At 39.4% G+C, this 21,501-nt stretch overlaps 1 protein-coding gene across 5 annotated transcripts in view; it reads left to right on the forward strand.

The window, feature by feature from the left end:
- The window catches only part of PTPRM (protein tyrosine phosphatase receptor type M), a 786,460-nt gene that overhangs the window by 15,342 nt on the left and 749,617 nt on the right, over positions 1-21,501 (forward strand). The gene's annotated exons all lie outside the window — the stretch shown is intronic.

Genomic DNA, 21,501 nt, shown 5'->3' on the forward strand with positions numbered 1-21,501 from the left:
TTCTTGTGTTTAGCATCTGGATATGTGTGGGATGAAGTGTGAAATCCTTTGTAAATCTCTTATCTGTGTGTGATAGTGGTCTCAGGGGCAAAGTGCCACTAAGGTCAGTGGCAATTTTATTTTTAAACCACTCCCTTCAGGTGGAGGTGGGCTAGTCTTTGGAAATTGATGTTAAATGCAATCTGTAGTACAAATTGCATTTTCTTTTGAGGTTGGTCAAAGACAAAGGAAGCAAGTAGATCCACATTTGAAGGATTTAAAACAATCTAGTGAGCTAGGTCTTATTGTAGCCACCATGGGAAAGAACTATTTGTTATAGTTTACCATAATTATGTGCTTTGCTTTATTCTTTTTTAAGATTTTATTTATTTATTCATGAGAGACACACAGAGAGAAGCAGAGACATAGGCAGAGAGAGAAGCAGGCTCCATGCAGGAAGCCCGATGTGGGTGGGACTCGATCCTGGGACTTCGGGATCATACTCTGAGCCAAAGGCAGGATGCTACCCATGCATTCCTGTGCTTTGCTTTAAATCACTTTTTTTTTTTTTTTGCAACATTGTTAGGGGCAATTACACCAAAATAAAGAAGAGTAAGTAAATAATAAGAGAATATTAGTATCTTTCACATAATTTTTTTTTCTTTCACATGATTTTTAAAAAGTTATGGATTTAGATTTTTTGTCAAAATCACTTATCCGGGATCACGCCCTGAGCCGAAGGCAGACACTCAAGTGCTGAGCCACACATCTGGAGTTGGGACATTCTGTAGAGCTCACCTGTGTTCCTCATCCTGCCCTGCAGCCCTCCTGCTAGGCCTGCTTTTAGTGAAAATGAAAAATCTACTAGCACCAGGTGATTGTTCTCTGTCTCTTTATACATAGGAAATTGCTATCAAGTTGGCATTTTTTTTTTCTCCTGGGATGCTTTCTGAATGCATATTATTTCTTCCATACTGGACCCAAGGTTATTCTCTCATGCTTCAGTTCTATTGATTAAAATTGAACAGGAAGGTGAGAAATCCTCAATAATTGGAGGAATAGTCAAGAAGTGTTTTCAAGGGCATATTCTTTTCCAAAGAATAAATAACATATAGGGATACCTGGGTGGCTCGTTTATATACATTGTGAAATGATCATAATAAGTCTAGTTATCTGTAAGTGAGTTTTTGAGGTAGTGGTCATCTACTTACAGTAGATGTGGAAGGGAAGAGGCCTGGGAAATTGGAAAGAGGAAAAAACTTCATGTTTTTTGTTCTCTTTTAATTAGAAGATCATGCTGTTGGTGACTTGGCATCTTTCCCTTCTGTCTCTAAGCAGTAGATCTTAATTGCTGCTATATATAAGGATGAGTTTGTATAGGTTGGAAATTTGGCCAGAAGTCGGAAAAGTGCAGGGTGTTAGGCAAGGTTCAGGAATAAAAAAATTGACTTCTCTTTTATTCCCATACCTGTATTATGGTCCTAGGCTTTCTTTTTCTTCTTTCCTCCTTTCTCATCCTCCATCTTCATCTCATGTCGTAGGTGGATTTTAAAAGACAGTGGTGAATTAAGCAGGTATCTGTATCCCCCTGGACCATCACTGCTCTTACTGTATTAGAATTATCAGAGACAGGTATTGACATCCTATTTCTCCTCTGAAGGATATGGATAGGACAGTGAATATTGATAGAAATAGAGAGATGGTAAGTAAAAGTGTAACCATTACCATGTCTGGTTGGTGCTTTATCTATTTTATTTCTAATCGACACAGCAGTACTTAAGGGTACAAGTATTAGAACAAAAGGACAAGTAATTCTTATTGAATATTTAAAATGTCTAGGTATTATTTTATGTGATTTTTTTTTTACGTGTATTACCTGATTTGAAATTGATAACCACCTAAATTACCCTAACCTATTTACAAGCCAGGGAATAAGCTCAGAGGCCTAGCAGAGTGACCAAGCTCAGACAAGTTGCAAGGGCAAAGCTAAGGTTTTACTTGATCAACCTGAACCTAAAGCCACTAAGCCATAGTACCTGCCAGTTCTTTGTATCAAACACAGAAGCCCTCAGCACACACCATGAACTTGACATGCTTCTGTTTCAAGACCCCCAGGGTAGGTGGATGGATGCTCTACATGTACAAGGCATTGGACCCTGAATGACAGGGTGAACAAACAGAGGAGAATGGCAACTCTTGGGACACTTAGGCTGGTCTTTTTATTTTGGAGTATGACTCAAAACAGAGTCAATGGACGAGTTTACTCATTCTGGAGACTATGTTGTAATATAACCAACAAGACTGTTAGAGTCCAGAACAAAATAAGGGATAGATACTGCTTTATGAGATGTTGCTCTAGAGAAATGGTTTTCTTGAACCAGGGCAGATGCTGGTAAGTTCCATGATCCCTGGCCATTGTCCCGGGTCATCTTCAGACTTGTGTATCCAGTCAAGAATTTTAAAAAATTGGACACTTCCTTGAACATTGATAAGTTCACATCTGAAATTTTACATCATAAATTTATACAATTGAGAAGGAGGGAATTTATGCTCTACAATAAATATTGACATTTTAAGGTAAAATGTACAACAATCCTTTAAAGACATCCTTCAGAAGCAACACACAAATACCAAAGAGATTTGATTCTCTCCATTGTCCACTGAAAAATACATGAACAAGCTTGTATTTAATTGAGAGAAATTTTACATGCTTAATTTTTTTCTTGAACTGGTATTTACATTTTATTTCCCCATAGAATCTTACTCTGTTACAACATGGTTAAGCTTGAGAATCTTTTAGTGATTGCTTACCAAACTTTTCTGCAACAACAATGTGTACAAATTGAGATTTAATTCTATCTTTAATTTTATGGGACTGTAAAGCAGTGCTGTAAGTGCTAAATTTTATCTAGTTCAATTATCACTCAAATTATTTATATACAATTGAATTATGGTTAAAATATACCGGAATAGTGTTTTAGATATCAGCTGGGCTTTAAAGAATTAGTTCATGTATCTGTGGATAGACATTATGACATTACTGCTAAATAGGGTTGAGCCCAAATTCTATTTCCATTTTTTTAAAAAGATCTTATTTATTTATTCATGAGAAATACACAGAGAGAGGCAGAGACATAGGCAGAGGGAGAAGCAGGTTCCCAGTGGGGAGGCCAATGTGGGACTCGATCCCAGGAGCTGGGATCACGCCCTGAGCCGAAGGCAGACACTCAGCCACTGAGCCACCCAGGCATCCCCTATTTCCATTTTTTATTTTATAAATCTGTGTTGAGAAATTTGTTCATATATATATAGGTAGACAGTACTGGAGAATTTTTGTTATACCAGTGTCCCTTTGAATTCTTTTCAAGTTACATACCAAGATTCATATTGAGTTCTAGCATTAGAGATATCTGTACCAGTTTAATAGTTTCATTCTTAAAAAAGCTCAAAGCCAAAAATTGGAAACTGACTAATCTGTAAAGATTTTGCTGTCCAGTCATGCACCTTCGTGTTTGCTAGGAAGTAAATCCAAACCGACTGTGTAAACCAAGATTCACCAATGCCTGTTAATTACATCTATTATTTTTAACTTAAAGGTATCTGTTTAACCCAGAAATACAGAAATATACAGAAATCATTCTGAAAGCAAAAATATTAATTTAAAAATTTTAGCCAATGTATGCTTTAAATATACATCTACATACATTTATATACTTTGTGTACATGTACATATATATAAATATACATTTTTATATATTTTTTGTCAAACTTTAGAGATGAAGACTTAGGCTAATCACTGAATGAAAAATATCTATTATATGATTTAGTTAGTATAGTGGTCCTCATCAAAGCTGGCAGTCACATCAACTTTACTTTCTATGAGAAAAGATCTAACTTAGTTTTTAATTTCAGATAAGTGTTAATTTGCATTTTGGGGAAAAGTGTAAAAAAACAGTGAAAAGAAATAATACGGCAGATTATTAAAAGCTGTTCAGTCAAGTTTAAAACAATGTAGACTTAATGGAATTAATTAGATTTTATATCAGGTATAAGTTCCTTTAACCATGGCAAATTTATTTTGTTTCTCATTAATTTATAGGAATATAATATAAGGGGCACTTAAAATTATGAGGTATTCTAAAGTGAGGATTATAACAAAAAAGCATGCTGTTTTTCTGATAAATATGTGAATGTATGTGTTGAACTCTGGTGTTTGACTTCTGGGAATAATTAATAAGAATCATGGACATACTTTCAGAAATAACTATATTAGTTTCTAAAGAAAGCAGAATCCAACTTTTTAAATGTCTTTTAAAAAGAGCAGTATAGCTGCTCAAAATAAACTGGCAGAGCAGCAGATTGACATAGCACATTTTTGTTAATATGAGGTAGAAGATGTTAGATATTTTAGAAGATGAGGGTTGACTTTCATTGGGCAAATTACTTCATGAAGGAATGCTTGATAAAGTGGATTTTAGTTATATTGCTGTAAAACGCACACTAAATCTAAACTAAATGTTTTGTATTTTTATTTGTGAATTTTTCCTGTATAATTTGAAAATTTTGGAAAGCATTGAAATTCCACTTAAAAGAATCAGTGTGAGGAACATGCATACTTCCAGTTGTTTGAAGGTTCTTTTATTTCCAGCTGATGTCATGTTGTGAGTGTGAGTATACATGCTAAAAAAGAATTATTACATTTAGGTACACTTAAAGGTAATGTTTTTGCATTTAATATTTACCAATGTCACCCTTTTCATAATTTCACCAATTCTTCAGCTGTGAAATGAGTCCTTTATGGTCAAGGGAAGGAAGATCTGTGGTTGTTAACTTGTGTCATATACCTGATTTTATCACATTCCACAAGGGCTGAAATATTCTAGTTCTAGTACATTGTTTTACCCTTAAATGAAATATGGATATGACAGGGAAAGACATGAAGCCCCACGGTGAGTGTCTGGTGTTTGATTAATCATTAAAGAATGCTTCCTTGAGAGCAATAGCTCACATTGTGTCTTTGATGCCATGGATGTTTTTACACTAGAGAGGCGCGCCTTCATTTTGTAAGGTGTGAGGTCTATTGAGAAAGGGCAGACAGGAAAGCAGAGCCTATCTAAATCTAGGATGGAAATCAGTGCCCTTTCTCCTGTCTGTACTGTGTATCCCTTAATTTTCCTGTGGCTGCAGAGGTCTACTGGTTTGCAGCTCTGTTGGGACTTCTACACCAACCATGGAACTGATAGAGCAGGCCCTGGTGGCTAGGGGTCTGTTGCCTTTTTCTTTCTAGAGACCTAATTAAAAAAAAAAAAAAGAATTAATTTTTTAGAGCAGTTTTAGATTCCTGGCAAAATTCTAAAGAGTAAGGTACCAGAGATTTCCTTTATGCCCCTTCCCCCACGCAGGCATAGCCTCCTTCATTATCAGGAGCCCCCACCATTTGGAATATTTGTTAACGATCGATGAACCTGTACTGACACATGGTTATCACTCAAAGTCCACAGTGTGCATCAGAGTTCTGTCTTCTTAGTGTTGTACATCTGTGGGTTTGAACTAATGTATAATGACATCTATCCTCCATTATAGTGTCATACAGAGTATTTTCACTGCCCTAAAAATCCTCCGTGCTCTGACTGTTTAACTCTTCTCTTTCCCCCAACATGAAAAGGTGGAAACCAAGCTGGTGACCCCTGGTTTATAGTAACTCAGTTCTGGCCTTGACTTACTCCGTGACTTTGACAACTATTTCATGCCTCTCTGCCTCAACTATTCCTTCTGAAGTTGAACCAGATCATTAGGACTTAAAAATAATTTAGATGTTAGGACTTCAGTTTTTGAGTCATTAATAATTATAGGAAAGCAGAACAATGGAATAAACTCATTTGCCCTTAAAGAATCAATTTGACCTGAAAGAATCTTGCAGAAGAAAAAAAAAAATCGTTTCCCATTATGTAACTAAATCTTCCAGACAATTGGCACTTTCCGGTTGAATTCTCACCTTGTTCCAAGAAGCAGAATGTGAGGGAACAAGAGGCACATAAAGCTGTCGAGATGCTTAACACAGCCTGTGCGTCTCCACGGTTTCCCTGTACACTCAGTGTGGTCTTTCTCATGGTTTTTTTTAATGGGAAGTGGGTGGCAATTATCTTATTACATGGATCTTGAGGCACAGGTTAAATGGTTTGTTCAGGCCTCAGAAAGAGCCAGAGCTCAGGTTCCCCATGAGTTCTTAAAGCAAGGCAGCCAATCGTTTGTAATGTACTACTTAGGAAAATGATGAAGCACATTATCCTTTTACTAATATTCAGTCACATTTCTCCTTTAAATTTCTTTCAGACAATACAACACCAGCATCTTGTAAGGATTTTAGCAATTTTCATACATAAGAATATAATATTATTTGAGTGGGATTAAAAAAGATGGAAATGATAGTGGGTTATCCAAGGTCAACCCATTGGCTTGTGTTTGTTTCCAGAGTGATGGATCATCTGAAGTAGAGTGTACACACCTGGGGTGTGGAAAGATGATGCATTAGGATGGAAAAAGGTTGGGGCTTTATTAAAATATGATAAATCTATACTAAGGAAATAAAAGTGGACATGTACAGAGAGTCTTCTGCAAGCATATTCACTAAGGCATTTTCTACAATAGTGAAAAATGGAAAGACTTGAATATCCAACAATAGAGAGTACATTAAGTCACAGTATATTCATGTAATAGAATGCCACACAGCCACTAAGAATCTTATCAAAGAATATTTAAGGATGTCAGGTGATCACAATATAGTGATATGGGACAAAAACAAGTGACAAAATAGAAGAAGAGAAGAATGCTAATATTAATGATTTAAAAATGTTTATTTAATTTTTTAAAGATTTTATTTATTTGTTCATGAGAGATAGAGATAGAGAGAGAGGCAGAGACACAGGCAGAGGGAGAAGCAGGCTCCATGCAGGGACTCCGACGTGGGACTCAATCCCGGGACTGGGATCATGCCCTGAGCCGAAGACAGATGCTCAACTGCTGAGCCGCCCAGGCATCACTAAAAATATTTATTAAAAAAATCTATGGAAATGTGTAAAATAAAAGCCAAAATATTTATAGTGGTTATCTCTTGATAGTGGATTTATTTCTATTTTTGCTTTCTTTTAGCTTTCCTGCCTCTGCCAGATTTCCTTCTGTGTGTTCATATATCCCTTTTATGATGAGAGAAAGTGACTTAAAATATTAATATGTATTATATTAGTTATTATATAAGAGTGGAATCCATAAGTATTTAACTCAATAAAGAACTATGATGATTTTGTGCGTATGAATTGGCAAAGTGATGATCATCCCCCCACTTCTAGAAACTGAACAGGGAAAGAGGAAAATTCTCAGGTGGCATAAGGTATCTGATTTTTCTTTGGTCTGAAAGGTATAAAGTATAAAACATGTAAGTGTAGATGTGAAAACACATGCACCACAGTGTGATTTTTTTAAAACAGATTGTACCCTTAGCCAGTTGTCTTCTAATCCTCATTTGGCTGGCTTTTCCTCTGGAATTGTTTCTTTGCTAGAGTGTTAATGGATTGGTTAATTTGTGAGCAACACTCTTAATTGTATTAAATCTCTACAACCTTATTAAGCATTTGTGCAGAATTAGATCAGAGAGCTTAGGGAAGCAGCCTGCCAGTGGTTGGAGAGAGGGAAGGAGGGAGGGCTGAGGGAGGCTAACAAGCGTGTCTGTGCTCTAATTGAGCACCCCCCCCCCCAAAAAAAAATAAAACAACACAGATTGAAAAACTCACTGCTAAAAGTTCAGAAATATTCTAATGCACACAAAACAGCTTTTTTGTATGTTTAAACACCAGTAATGACAGAGAGATAGACACAGACAGACCCTGAGAGAGGGAGAGCCACCTTGCTTTTATTTAGCTCTGTTAGGATTTGCTTTATTTGAGGGAAAAGAAATGAGCAAGAGTTAACAAAAATCTCAAGAGAGCTAGATTTTAATTCTGGTGGCCTGTGTTAATATTTAGACACCAGGTTGCAGGTATTTGTGCTTAGAGAAACAATGTCAGGAAATATAATTGGACCATGCTGATTTTGAGAACTAATGGGAATAGCCTGAAATACACTGATTTTTAAAAACCACGACTGGTGGCTGCTTTCTTCTGCAAGCAGTGGGGACTGGGAGAGCAGATGAGGAAGCATTAGCACTGACCTCTGGGAACTCCGTGTGTCCCATTGCTTATACCTACCTACTGGTGTTCTTTTCCCAAAAAAAAGTTGAAAATTTTTACTCAACATTATCACAATTGTAATGGAACTGGAAGTAAAGAATTTCAGCAGCCTGTTGTTTGACTGATTCCTTGGGTTATGTATTTTAGCGGTTTCGAAGTCAGAAATACTGATACACTGTTAAGGACAAAAAACTATTCAGGCCTTGAAGAGTCAGAATTTTTACTTTCTTAATAGTTCCACTGTACCCCACTCAGAGGGTTTTTCTTGTTGTTTTAGATCACACAGTTCTGTAGGTTTTTAGGGTCACCTGCAAAATAGAAAAGTAAAGGCTGTGACTAATTTTTGAAATTTTACGTAGTCACGTTTGTGCAAACAACTTAGGCTTGAAGGGTAAATAAGATAGAAAAGTAAGGAAAGAGGAGTAGGTGGTACTGCCTTCTCCACTCACGGATAGCTCTATTCCACGTGCCACTTGGAAAATCTATGGAGATGTCCCAAGGGTGTCCCCCGGCACTTTCCTGTCCTCTTCCAGGTAGGCTCTGCTGTTTCTGCTGCATCGAAGGCTGTGTGGGAGGCCCTGCTCCTTATGGCCCCAGGCATGGACCAGACTAGTGGCCTGGCTTCTCTGTCTCCGGCTACCGTGTCTCACCTGTTCTGGATGTTTCCTGCTCCTGGGCTGGTGGGCCGCTGCCCTCCTGAGGCGGGGAGCCCACACCCAGGTCCTGGCTCACAGCTGCCTGCACTGCTTCAGAGGCATTGGCAGCGGCCCTTTATTTAGTAGCCCCTGCTCTGGGCTTGTTGGGGAATTGGCCTGACAGTCAGCAGGGTTCTAGAATGGGGAAGCCTACGGATTGGAGCACATGTTAGAAGAAAGGGGTTTAATTAAGAAGTAGAAGGGTGGTATAATGTGTGTGTGTGCATGGGTGTATGCTGAGCAAAGGGAATTGAGATAAGAAGATAAAATTGCCCTCTGCTTTGGAGCCATCCCTAGAGGGTTGAAAAAGCACACTGAGAGGTGGCTTTCCATAGTTGTGAGAAGTGAAAAAGGAATAGGCTTTCATTATAACTGGGACTTGAACATTTTCTAGATAGATGCAGCAAGTTCCTTTCAGATTTTCTAGGTCCTTGTCATGATGTAAACACATTTCACTTATTTTTTTCAGTCAGCTAAATCTATAGGATGCTTCCTGGAATAAAATGTGTGGCAAGGAGAGTGCAAACTGACTGCTTAGTTAATAATTGCTGGTCTGGAGTGTTCTGTTCCTTTGCTTTTTCCCCCCTTAATTGGTTGAGTATTAATAAACTCATGGTTTGTTTCAAGGGCACAGCTAGTTTTTAATGGTCTTACAGAAATTTCAGGAAGAAAGGGAAAGAATTAACATAATAAATAATTATTGCTTCCAGAGATTTTTGTTGTTAAGATAATAAAATGTTAAAAAGCAAGCCACTTGAGCGGAAAGTAATTGCCCTGACAAGCACCACACAGGCAGCATTCACAATGAAGCAGCCCTTCCCTCAATGTCAGCCGGATTTGCGTCCCACGTAAACGTTTCCTCACATTTATGGAAATCTACTTTTCCTATCAGCAGTGGAGAATGAAACTCCAGGCTTCTAATTAATCTTGGCTGACGTTTGATTTCATACGCAAGTTAAAGGCAAGAGGCAGTGGGTCTCCCCCCCCCCCACGCCCCCCCACCACGTACATGACCACAGGCAAATCTCTCCATTAATGTCAGGTTGCATCTGTGTGTCTCATTGTCGCTGCCACATGTCCGTCATTAATGCATTAGCGATCACTAAAGTCCACTTCCTTCCCACCCTCCTACCCACCCGGTCCCTGCTGGAGGAAACAGTGTTGCAGGACTTTTACTGGGCAGGCCTTTGACCTTGAACCTCTGTATTAACGAGTTAAAGACCTTTCTCAGATACAGTGCTTTACACATTATAAGTTGCTTGTGTCTGTTCTACGAGTCCTGAATCTTAGCAGCTTGGTGAGGAAGGCCATACTCGCAAGTCTTGGACACCAAGATTCAGAAAACCTGCATAGCTTGTCTAGGAATTGGTGGCAAGTGGGTGGTGGAGTAGGGATTTGAACCCAGAACTTCTTTAGTCAGGTGTACTCATCTTGTTCCTTTTTTGAGGGCTCCTTGAAGGCAGAATTAGGTCTTAACTTTGTCTCTCTGTAACACTCCTCCTGCCTTTTCCTCAGTTTACTTCCTGTGGATGTTAGGGAAGCAACAGATACCTTGGATTGGCAAAAGACAAAAAACAATGAAATGTATAGAAGAAATAGTAAAATCAGTTTCATTTAATTTAAGTGGAGCATAAAAGGATAAGAGAAGAGTAGTAACAGAGTGAAACAGAAAGGTGTACACCATGAACTACTGGTTTGTGAAGATGCTTGCTGCTCTTTGGTTTCCATCCCCCCAAGGCTCTCTTGTCAGGAGGTTGAGTGACATAACGGGGTGGGGGGGCTGGGGATGTTCTGCTCATGAACAGCTTCAGCGTCACTGTAGCGGCAAAATGTATGCAGCTCTTTCCTTTTTTCAACCTGACCTCCAGATTGAAGGAATAACTTGAAAACAGCTCAGGGAAGGCAACTATAGGGCACAAAGATGATGTAGGGCTGATTTGATTTAAGGACGGAAATCAGCATACATACCTAGCAGAGTGAAAAAAGCTGCTTGTTTCTCAAATTATCATCCTTGAAGCTCACTTCTCTGCATTGAATTTTGAGTCAAGGGCACAGCAGTATTGTCGCAGTGCTTTGGAGTTCTAGGGTCTTTCTACTGTCTGAATGGCTTGTCCAAGGACGTCAGCCAGGCTGGATGTGGGCAGGAGCCAGGAGCCAGGGTTCTCTTCAGGCACAGGCAGGACTTGGCTGTGATCCCAGAGCGCCACCGCCCACCCCCCAATGATGATGGCAGAGATGGTTTTTGCCTGGAGGATTTTGGAGTAGGTGGTACCCAGGCAGTCACCATGGCTGTGGGAAAACCTCAGGAAGATGCCCATCAAGTACTGAAATCTAAGCAACATCAGTGCCTTCCTGATGTGCCTCTGAGGAGGAATTGGCTGCCAAAGGCCCCTTTAGGAGTGAAACAGATTGACCTGAGTGTGGAATGACTTTTTTATTGGCTACTTAAGTGTTGGGGAATATCCATCAAGCAGTTGATTTCTGTTCTGGCCTAGTTAATGTTCATCTGCTTTTGGGGGGACAGTAATTAAGTGAAGGAACATCAGTTGGTGGTAGTGTTATCCTAGGAGCATGTAGCATTGCCAGGGAGGCCCGGATGTCAAATACATTTTATACAGTGTCATTTGCTTACATTGAGAGAAGAACATGGTGGCATAGATGCTTTAGTAACAATGTTCCTCTATCCACATTTTTAATATGTTTTTTTTTCATTTTTAATATGTTTACTGTCAGGAACAGATGCAGATCTTCCCCTTGGTTATATAATGAATACTTTGGGGCCCATTTTCAGGTCTTTGACTTGCTCTGCTGTTCACCTGTGAATATCTGGATATGGTGGGCATCTTCTGTCCTGAGGTCCCAGGAGGCTGAAACAGTACAGTCTTCATTTATCAAGATAATAATAAAACATTTCTATAGTTGTGCAGTTTTAATTTTTTCCTCTCTCAAAAAATTAATTCTCTCCTAAAAGATAATCCCATGAGACTGGTAATAGCACTCATATTTTAGGAAGAGGGAAATAAACTTAGGCCTGGAATGACTAGTAACTAGTAGAGCCCTGGATGTGAACACTGGCCTTTGTGGGGCATATCCAGTATTCTTCCCCTGGTCCCACAGCAGCCCTCATCTGGAATAGGAATCTGATTCTTAATGCCTGTTCCCCATCTGGCCTGGAGAAGAGAGTAGTGTGTTTCTTGGAATGAAGCTAATCTAACTCCTGAGAAAACTTGGGACCTAATTATCCTTATGTTTTAATGAGTAATCTCTCAGTCTTCTCACACCCAGGACTCTGTGACTTTTACTTACCTGTCTTTTTAGTTCCTGAATGCTTAATACTATGCTGCGTAGTGGGGATCAAGAGTGAGCAATGTCCTCATGGACTTGCATTTCAGTGAAGGGGGCAAACAAAAACAGACCGAATGCCATAGCAAGATGATTGTAAACTGGGAGCTTATGTAATGGGGAAGGCTTGGGCTAATCAGGGAAGGCCTCCTTGAAGAACTGACTTTTGGGATGATCATTCTTGTTGCTGTAATGACAGTGTGTCAAGAAAACGTCACAGAATTATTTCCCCCAGTTGTTTGTTTGATAGAGACTAGGAGAATAAATACTCATGTGTTAAAATGGCAGTCAGTCTTTTGCTTTGAAAGGATTAAGGATACTGAAATAGTGACCCAAAAGTGAACAAAGCTAATAAAAATATAATAAATTAGTTTTAAAGTTACTTTTAAAAAATATTGTAGTGTAATTTCTTTCTAGCCTTCTAGTTATTGAATCTTTTTCACTGAATAACCCCAAGTTGGGACTAAATACATAAACTTGATACTTAGAGTGGGTGAGTTTGTTTAAAAAAAAAAAAGAAAAACAACTGATAAATGTTACTGACTTAAAATCCCATTTGCCAGTTTTAGAAAATGGCCTAATTTTTCTCATTTTGGAGGTAATCACTAGATTGTATTTTTTTTTTCTCTATCCATATACTTTTTTCAAGGGGTTATGTCCTCTCCCCAGTTAAGTAGGCGGGTGAACCTTAATAATTCCAATGAAGGCTCTTGCCATGCAGGTGCTTAGTTTATAATTAAACTAATTGTTTTTATTTTTATTTTAAAAACTTAATTTATTTTTTATTTAAATTCAATTAATTAATGTACAACATATTATTGGTTTCAGAGGTAGAGGTCAGTGATTGAACAGTTGCATATAATACCCAGTGCTGATCACATCATGTGCCCTCCCTTAATGCCCATCACCCAGTTACCCCATCCTCCACCCCCCCTCCCCTCTAGCAACTCTGTTTGTTTCCTGTAGTTAAGAGTCTCTTATGGTTTGTCTCCCTCTCTGATTTTGTCTTGTTTAATTTGTTCCTCTCCTCCCTATTATCCTGTTTTGTTTCTTAAGTTCCACATATGAGTGAGATTGTATGATAATTGTCTTTCTCTGATTGACTTATTTCATTTAGCATAATATCCTGGAGTTCCATGCACATTGTTGCAAATGGCAAGATTTCATTTTTGATGGCTGAGTAATATTCCACATCTTCTTTATCCATTCATCCATCAATGGATATCTGGGCTCTTTCCATAGTTTGGGTATTGTGGACATTGGTGCTATGAACATTGGAGTGCAGATGCCCCTTCGGATTACTACATTTGTGTCTTTGGGGTAAATATCCAGTAGTGCAATTGCTGGGTCTTAGGGTAGCTCTATTTTCAACTTTTTGAGGAAGCTCCATGCTGTTTTCCAGAGTGGCTGCAAAATGTGATCTTTCTGTGTCCCTAATGGTTAAAATGGCATGTGGCATGTGTCAGCCTCTTATTTCTTCAATAAGTGAATACGTTTCATAAATTACAGCATTGTGTAGCTTACCTTTTACCTTAAAACCTCTTTAGTGGAAGTTCCATTTGTAGATAGCCTTTTAAATGAATATGGACATGTATTTTGAATTTACATTTTCTAGGAATATTTTAGTAGAAATATTATTTTACAGTTAACTTATTTCTTTACTTTTTATATATTGTGTAATTTACCTCCCCTTAGACTCTTATTCGTTAAAATTATTTTTTTTCAGAGCGCTTAGTGCCTCATCTGCCTTTGGCTTAGGTCGTGATCTCGGGTCTTTGGATCAAGTCCGGCGTTGGGCTCCCCATGAGGAGCCTGCTTCTACCTCTGTCTATGTCTTTGACTCTCTTTCTGTGTCTCTCATGAATAAATATATAAAATAAAAAACTTTTAAAAATTAAAAAACATTTTTTGATATAGCAAGTTTGGAAAACAGGAAAAATATAAGGAAGAGGCAAGTTAATAATGCTGTCATTCATCACTACTATACTTCAATATATTTTGTTCCTGCTTGTTTGCAATTCATGTGTATTTTAAAAAATTAAAGTCATATGTATATAATTCGATCTTTTTCTTTTTCTAACTTAGTCTTAAATTGTGACCTTAAATTAACCTTAAACAATCTTAAACTGTACTTTTCTGTGTCCTTAAAATGTAAGAAGACCTCTGAGAGCATGTTTTTCCTTGGCTGTATAATACTCCTGGTTACAGAAGAACATGCTTGTTATGCAACATTTTTGTGGGCTGGATATTGTTTCCAAGCTACTGCTGTTATGCAAAATACTAAATTGTGATGTGATTAACATTTTTTCACACACATCAACTTTTTTGCACATGCCTTATTATTTACATAGAATAATCACCGTAAATGTATTCATGGATTTTTGACAAACTACCCTCCAGAAAGGTTGTATCTATTTCTATTCATACTCCCAAAACACACCAGAAATATTTTAATCTTTGCCAGATTGTTTGACAAAAGACAGTGTTCCTTGGAAATGTATTGAAAAAATATTGGTAAAGTTTATCAGCCATTTGTGTTTATATATTGACTTGTCCTTTGCTTTTTTTCTATGGAGTTATCATCTTATTTATTGCTTTGTTGAAATTCATGGTAGGAATGTCATTTACCTTTCTCTGCAACAGTTCACCCGTGAACAATATAGGTTTAAACTGTGTGGAGCTACTTATATGTGGAATTTCTGATGAATACAGTTTAGTACTGTGAATGTATTTTCTCTTCCTTATTAACATTTTCTTTTCTCTAGCTTACTTTGTTGTAAGAATACAGTATAGACTACATAATATATACAATATCTGTTAATAGGCTGTCAACAGGTGATTAGTAGTTAAGTTTTTGGGAAGTCAAAGTTATACACGGTTTTCGAACTGCGTGGGGTATCAGTACCCCAATCCTCGTATTGTTAAAGGGTCAACTGTATTTTCCCCTGGTTTCCTTTATTTATCTTTTAGTTCCTATCATTTTCTTAACATAGAGAAACTCAACTGTGTGCATGTGTGGATGAGCGTGGATGAAGAAGTGTTTTGTGATCAGCAGTACAGGCCTTGGGGTTGTGATGGACAGGGGCTGAGTGGGCTGGGAGAAAGCTGTCTTTTCCTTTCCTTGGCTATTTTCTCCATCTCAGATGTGGATGCTAGTCATTTCCTCATCCATCCTCTGGATGTTATATGTGGAGATCAGCTGAGTTCCTTAGAAAGTTATTTCTTTGTGCTGAAGTTTCTGGCCTCTTCTCCCAATCTGATCTTCTCCACTACGCTGCACTGGTCAGCAGGAAGAGGGAGGACAGTCAGAATGGATTATAGTATGTACAGTGGACCTAGATGATGTATAATTCAGGTTTTCAATATTAGCTTATATTCCAGATCTTTTGTAAAATGCTTGTTTAGCTGTATGTAAGCATTAGATTTTTTTTTTTAGATTTCAGAAACCACAACTGTTTGAAAAAGTATGCAAATTTGCAAAGAATAAAAATGTGACAGCAGGAGAAAAGATTCTTCCCCCAAACTGTCCAGATATGGGCAGTTTAGGATTACATGTCAGAACATTTATAAATAACATACATTAGTATTAATGAACACTAAAATGTTCAAACCTTGGAACGATGTATTGCAGTTCCCAAAATGGGATGGTTTGCATTTTCAAAAATGGCCTTTATAGAAAGAGCCTTTTTGAAATTAGAAGTTTTAGATACAACATTAGATCAGATTCTTCAATATGACAGGCTGGTATTTTAAGAAACTCTATATATATATACAAGTAAAACAAAATGAAGTCCTTTTGCAGTTAATCAGAATATATGTTCTTAGGCATTTCTTGTGTTTGTGCCCAGAATTACCCAGAAAATCTTTGGTTTCTCAAAACTCAGAATGTTTACTAGTGACAGCTAAGTAATATCTTCTAGTAAACAGTGTGGTTCAAAATTATGATCCTATGTTTAACTAACTGAAATCTGAGTTAAGTGCTTGTGACTGTATTTGAACTGACACATACTCTCCTAGGAATGAACTCAAATGTCTGATGTTAAGACAAATTTGTGTGGTGTTCATTATCTCTACATGTGTTTATGGATCATCTACTGTTGCTCAAGTCAGTGCTCAGTTCTCTGGGGTGAGGCAGAAGAAATTAGGTACTCAGAGAATTTTCTAGAATTAAGTAACATTATCTGTGAAGCAGACATAAAATAGTGCTAATCTTGTGTCCTTTTATAACAGGGTTGCCAACCATTGTTGAGCTTTGCTGTGTTAATAGCATTGTTGATGTCAGCACTTTCTTGGGAGAAGTGTTTTTTGCTTATTCAACTTTTGTGTCATGTTAGAATTTTTTTCTGCTAAACGTTGCTGTTATCTTAGTGTTTGTTTTTTGTTGAACTACTATTTGACCTGAGAATCCAATTTTGAATCTTTTGTTTTATTTTAAAGCAACATAGAAGACTAAGCAAGCAACTGTGTGTGTCTCTTGGTACAGTAGTCTATTTACTATGACTTATACCCACTTACTTAGCAAGCAAGTCTTATTCCTAAAGGATATAAACTTTATATTCCCTGTAGGGACCCTTGAATTGTTGGAACTCTGAACATGTTAAAGTGTTACTAAGTTTTAGACCACATAAAAATATTCTGTCTCATTCTAATTTTTGCCATTCCAAAATGCAGTGGCTCTCTGTGGCTTGAGTAGTGCAGTCCAGTGTTTAGAATTTCTTGGCTGCAACCTGTTTCAGAGGGTTTTAACTCGGTTATTGTTCAGGGAGGTCATTCTTCAGCCACTGTTAAGCTTTGTAAATATGTTATTGTTAAGAGCTGTTAAGGAAAAAGGAACTTTAATGTCTTGTTTAGAAAATAAGATGTACTCATTATGCTTTGTTTTGAGATATTGCTAAAATACATATTTTTAATTGCCACAGGGCAGTGTTCAAACTTGAAATAAAAAATGGCTCTACTCATAAGACAGATTGAATTTGTAATTAAGAGCTGAACTGCTATAGTGAAAGCATAGATTGTACTAGGAGAATTAATGCAAGCCTACTTAGTCTCAAATGATTCTGCAATTTGTACAATTACAAGTTTAATAAGTACTATATGGAAATTCTGCTGTCTAATTGGGGCTCTCCCATCTTTTGCCTGGAACATTGCTACAATTGTCCCATTTACCACAGCAGAGTTTCTACCCCCTTAGGGTTCACAGTGTCATCTGGTGGTGGTGGGGCTGCTAAAGCATGGAGAGCTGGACAGTTTTGATCCAGGAGCCTGGAAAGGGAACTAGAAAGTCTAGAATTAAAACAAAACAAAACATTTCAGGTGCTCATGAAGGCCTCTTGAGAGAAAGCAAATGCTTTTTTTGGTGGTCGGAGGCTGATTTGGCCTCCTTTCCCATCACACTTGGTGAATTTTGTGGGGCACTCCTAGAGATGGCTGTGGTGTTCCTCATGTGCCCTCGACAGTCACCTTGCAGCCCATTCTCTCGCCCAAGTTCTTCAATGTGGGGCCACCCCGCTCCCTCCTGGCGATCTCCTCATCGTCCAAAGTCTAATTTCATGTCACCACTTCTCTGTACTATACTTTTCTCCCACAACACACCCTACTTTGGTGTGATGGCAGCCACCCTCTTATCAGTGTTCACATTATGCTTTAGTCACATCCCCTGTCCCCTTTCACACTTGTCCCAGTGGCTAAGAGCAGGACTCTGGAGCTCAAGCGTCTGGCTACTCCTTTCTAGTTGTTTGATGAAGGGTGAGTTACTTAACCTCGCTGGCCCTCAGATTCCTCCTGCAAAGTGGGAGAATAGTGGCCACCTCATTGTTTGTGGCAAGATGGAATGAAATAATAAATATGTGAGACTCAGGACATGGACTGTTAAGTGAGAAGCATGCAGCAAAGGTCAGACGTTGCCTTCGTGATTGTCTCTAACGTTATCTTTTCATCATCATCCTACAGAGCTCCTCCATGTCCAGAGACCTGGAGGGCAGGAATCTTGTCTTCCCGTCCATTTCCAATACCTAACCCACCACTCCCTCCGACCGTTCTGCAAATGTTGATTGCATTGAATTGAATTGACTTTGCTTGCAAATACAGTTCCTGGCTTGGATGTCACCAGACCTCAGCAGTCTGTGGCTCCAGAACACATGTCTTCATGATCCCTTGGAGCCTCCCTGAAGGACATACTTCCCTTGCTCGTAAAGCAGTCTCCGTGCTACACCCGCCCTGCCTTTGGGTCCTCATAAGCTGCAGAGAGGAGCACCTGTGGCAGCTGCTGGCCGAGTGCACTGTGGGCTATTGGCTTCTGCACCCACAATGCTCCTCCTGTCCCCAGACAGGTGCCGGCAGCTTCCAAGAGCTGCGCTTGAATCTCTTGGGGCCTGCCGGTGCTGCCTCAGTGGAAACTGCTCCTTCATCTGCAGTGAGCACTGCTTGCCTAGGAACAAGCTCATCACAGAAACCAGAGCCTGGTTTCCTCCGGAAGAGGCACAGCCGTCCACAGGAGGAGACCCTGTAAAGACCACCTGTGCATAGACAGAGCCTCCGCTCCTGAGTTCTGGGGCTCTGCCCTGCAAGGGAACAGATGGCACATTCCTACCTCTTAGAAGAGACAAAACTGGCCAAAGTGTCTAAATGACCATTTCCCAAGACTCGAGTTTCTAAATAGTTTCCTGGATCTTGGGTCCACATCTTGGTCCACTTTTCCTCCCCTTTAGCATTTTTTGCAAGAAGCATAATTCTAGCTGTGGAAATTCTTCCTCCTTGTATTTCTTGCTTGACAAATGACTGCGTTTTCTCTGCTGTGGTAGCTTCCTGATTTGATGATTTGAAACAACAGACACTTGCTTTCTCAGTTTTGGAGGCCAGAAATCTGAGTTCAAGGTGGCTCCCTGAGCTCAGCAGGGTTGCACTCCTTCCTAGAGGCCCTGGTGGACCAACCATTCCACGCTTTTCCCCTGGCTTCATTTATGGTGCTGTGGTTGTCCTTGGCTTGCAGCCGCATGGCTCCCCTCCCTGCCCTCCTTTCACCTGACTGCCTCTTCCTCTTTCTTCTCTGTGAGTCTCTCTCAAGAACCCTCATTAACTGTAGTTAATGAGGCCCACCGGAATTTGCAGCCCACCCTGAATAATCCAGGATTATGTTCTCATCTCAAGATCTTTAACTGTATCTGGAAAGACCCCCTTTTTTCAAGGAGGGTAATATTTACAAGTTCCAGGGATTATGATTTGATATCTTTGAGTGGCCATTACTCAACCCACTACAGAAGGATAGTAAGAGTTTACAGGATCATGTGTTGTTGCAGTGTATGAATTTCATAAGCTGTTTGTGTCCGTTAATTTTAAGGTAATCTGGTTGCTGCCCAGCATCTTTCATATTTGAGGGAGAGAGAATAATGAGAATTACAGAAGCAGTCTAGTGTTTGAGTAGACTTGCGGTGTGCTAAGTACTGTGTGCTAAGTACTGTGATACGCACAGCCCTCACTGCCCTACCATTCGCCGTTTTCCTGATGAGGCGACTGATGCCCGGGGCATGTCAGTAACTTGCTAAGATCTGCTTATCTAGTTGGTGGCCTAAGCAGCAGAGCACTCCTGGTGGCCACCTTCAGAGTCTGTTTTGAATGACTCTCCCAGCTGCAGAGAGGTGGCCACCAGTCAGGGTTGGGCAGGGGTCCTCATATCCAGCACTTATGTGATGATAAGACCATGGGCAAGTTACTTCACTTCTATGAACTTGATTTTCAGTCTTGCCCAGTAAAGGGACTTTGAAGAGGGGATTAGTAAGGAGGGGAAAATCAAAAGAAAGCCAGTGAGAAGCTTTGGAGAAAGGCTTTGTTGGACTAGATGTTTGGGTGATCGGGGAAATTTGGGACAGAGCTTCTACACAAAGCACTGTATAAGCTGGTAAGCACTATACAAATTTAAATGGTACTTTTATTCATTTAGCCCCATTTCCCCTTGTACTGCAACCTTGGTACCTTAAAGTTGATGGAATAAAAAAAAATGCCTGTTACCGCTTCAGTGAGTTTAAATATATATGTCAATATTTGACATGAATATTAGGAGAAAGATGATAAGCTATTATGAAAGTATTTAAGAATAATTTCTTTGGAATGATTTTTATAGTCTCCGTTGATATTAACCTTTCACTTTATGATAAAGAAATAATTAGAGTTTTCCTTAACTGGGGACTCGTTTGGTTGTGGTCTACTCCAAAACTCCAGGAAATACCTTCTTGCGACTCCAGTTTAGGAGAATCATTTTGCATCTTTCCGGATGTGTCTGACTTGGATGTTAAGCTACCTTTTGCCTTGGGTTCCTGCCTGTTAACATGTGCCAGGCCTCTGCCTGTCTGGCATTGGCGTTTGCTTGTACCCTTGCTGGGGGTCTGTGAGATGAGCGTGAGGAGAGCATGGCAGGCAGGCTGTGAGCAGGCCAGAACCTCCTGTCTTCTTCTCCCTCTTGTGCTTGGCTGTGTCGGGTGGTCTGTTTGAGGCCTGCCCATTCTTCGTGTTCCTCTAGCTCCGAGTCTTTCTACGGCTCCTCTGTAGCTTTGGCTTTAAAGTGGACAGACCTCCTGCTCCCCTGGTTCAGAATTAGTGATTTTTATCCTTTAAGGGACCTTGCTGTGAAACACACAGTAGCCTGTTGAGTTTCTGCTAAGCCCGCCGGCTCACAATGGAGCATTGATTCCTGCGGCTGAGTGGCACCCAGACTTGTGCAGCTCAGCGTGAGCTCCGGTCAGAAAGCACTTTCAGTGGGTGTTTAGATCTGACACGCTGGCTTCTGTTTATAGCTAAATCAGGGGCCTGCTTCCCCTTCATCTCCAGTCTTTATAAGGTGGCGATTAGTTCCCTCATAGATTTTTGATGCCAACATAATCATTTATGAAATCATCACATTACATCACATGTGCTGATTTTTTTCCTCATACAACAAATGGCTTGCAGTTGATGTATTGATCAGTGTAGTTACTGCGAACCGAGCCTGATCCATTTATTCTCTTTTTTTGAGATTACTGAAATTGCCTCTGTCTTGGGGAGACCGAAAAATGATCCAGGTTGCGAATGAGTTGTTCCAGTTCTTTTCGTGCCTGGCAAGTCTCCATGCTAAATTTGGGACCTCAGGAGACAGATTTAGGATCCGGAGAGTTAAAAGTGAGACATGGTGGCGGCCTGGCCACATGCCAGATGCCAGGAGGTAAGGCTGGAGGTTCGTGAAGGGGTTTGGACATAGCTGCTGCTCTGTTAAAACAGAACAAAACAAAAAACCT

This window comes from Canis lupus, chromosome 7 (genome assembly GCF_003254725.2).
Source record: "Canis lupus dingo isolate Sandy chromosome 7, ASM325472v2, whole genome shotgun sequence".
Lineage (NCBI taxonomy): Eukaryota > Metazoa > Chordata > Mammalia > Carnivora > Canidae > Canis > Canis lupus.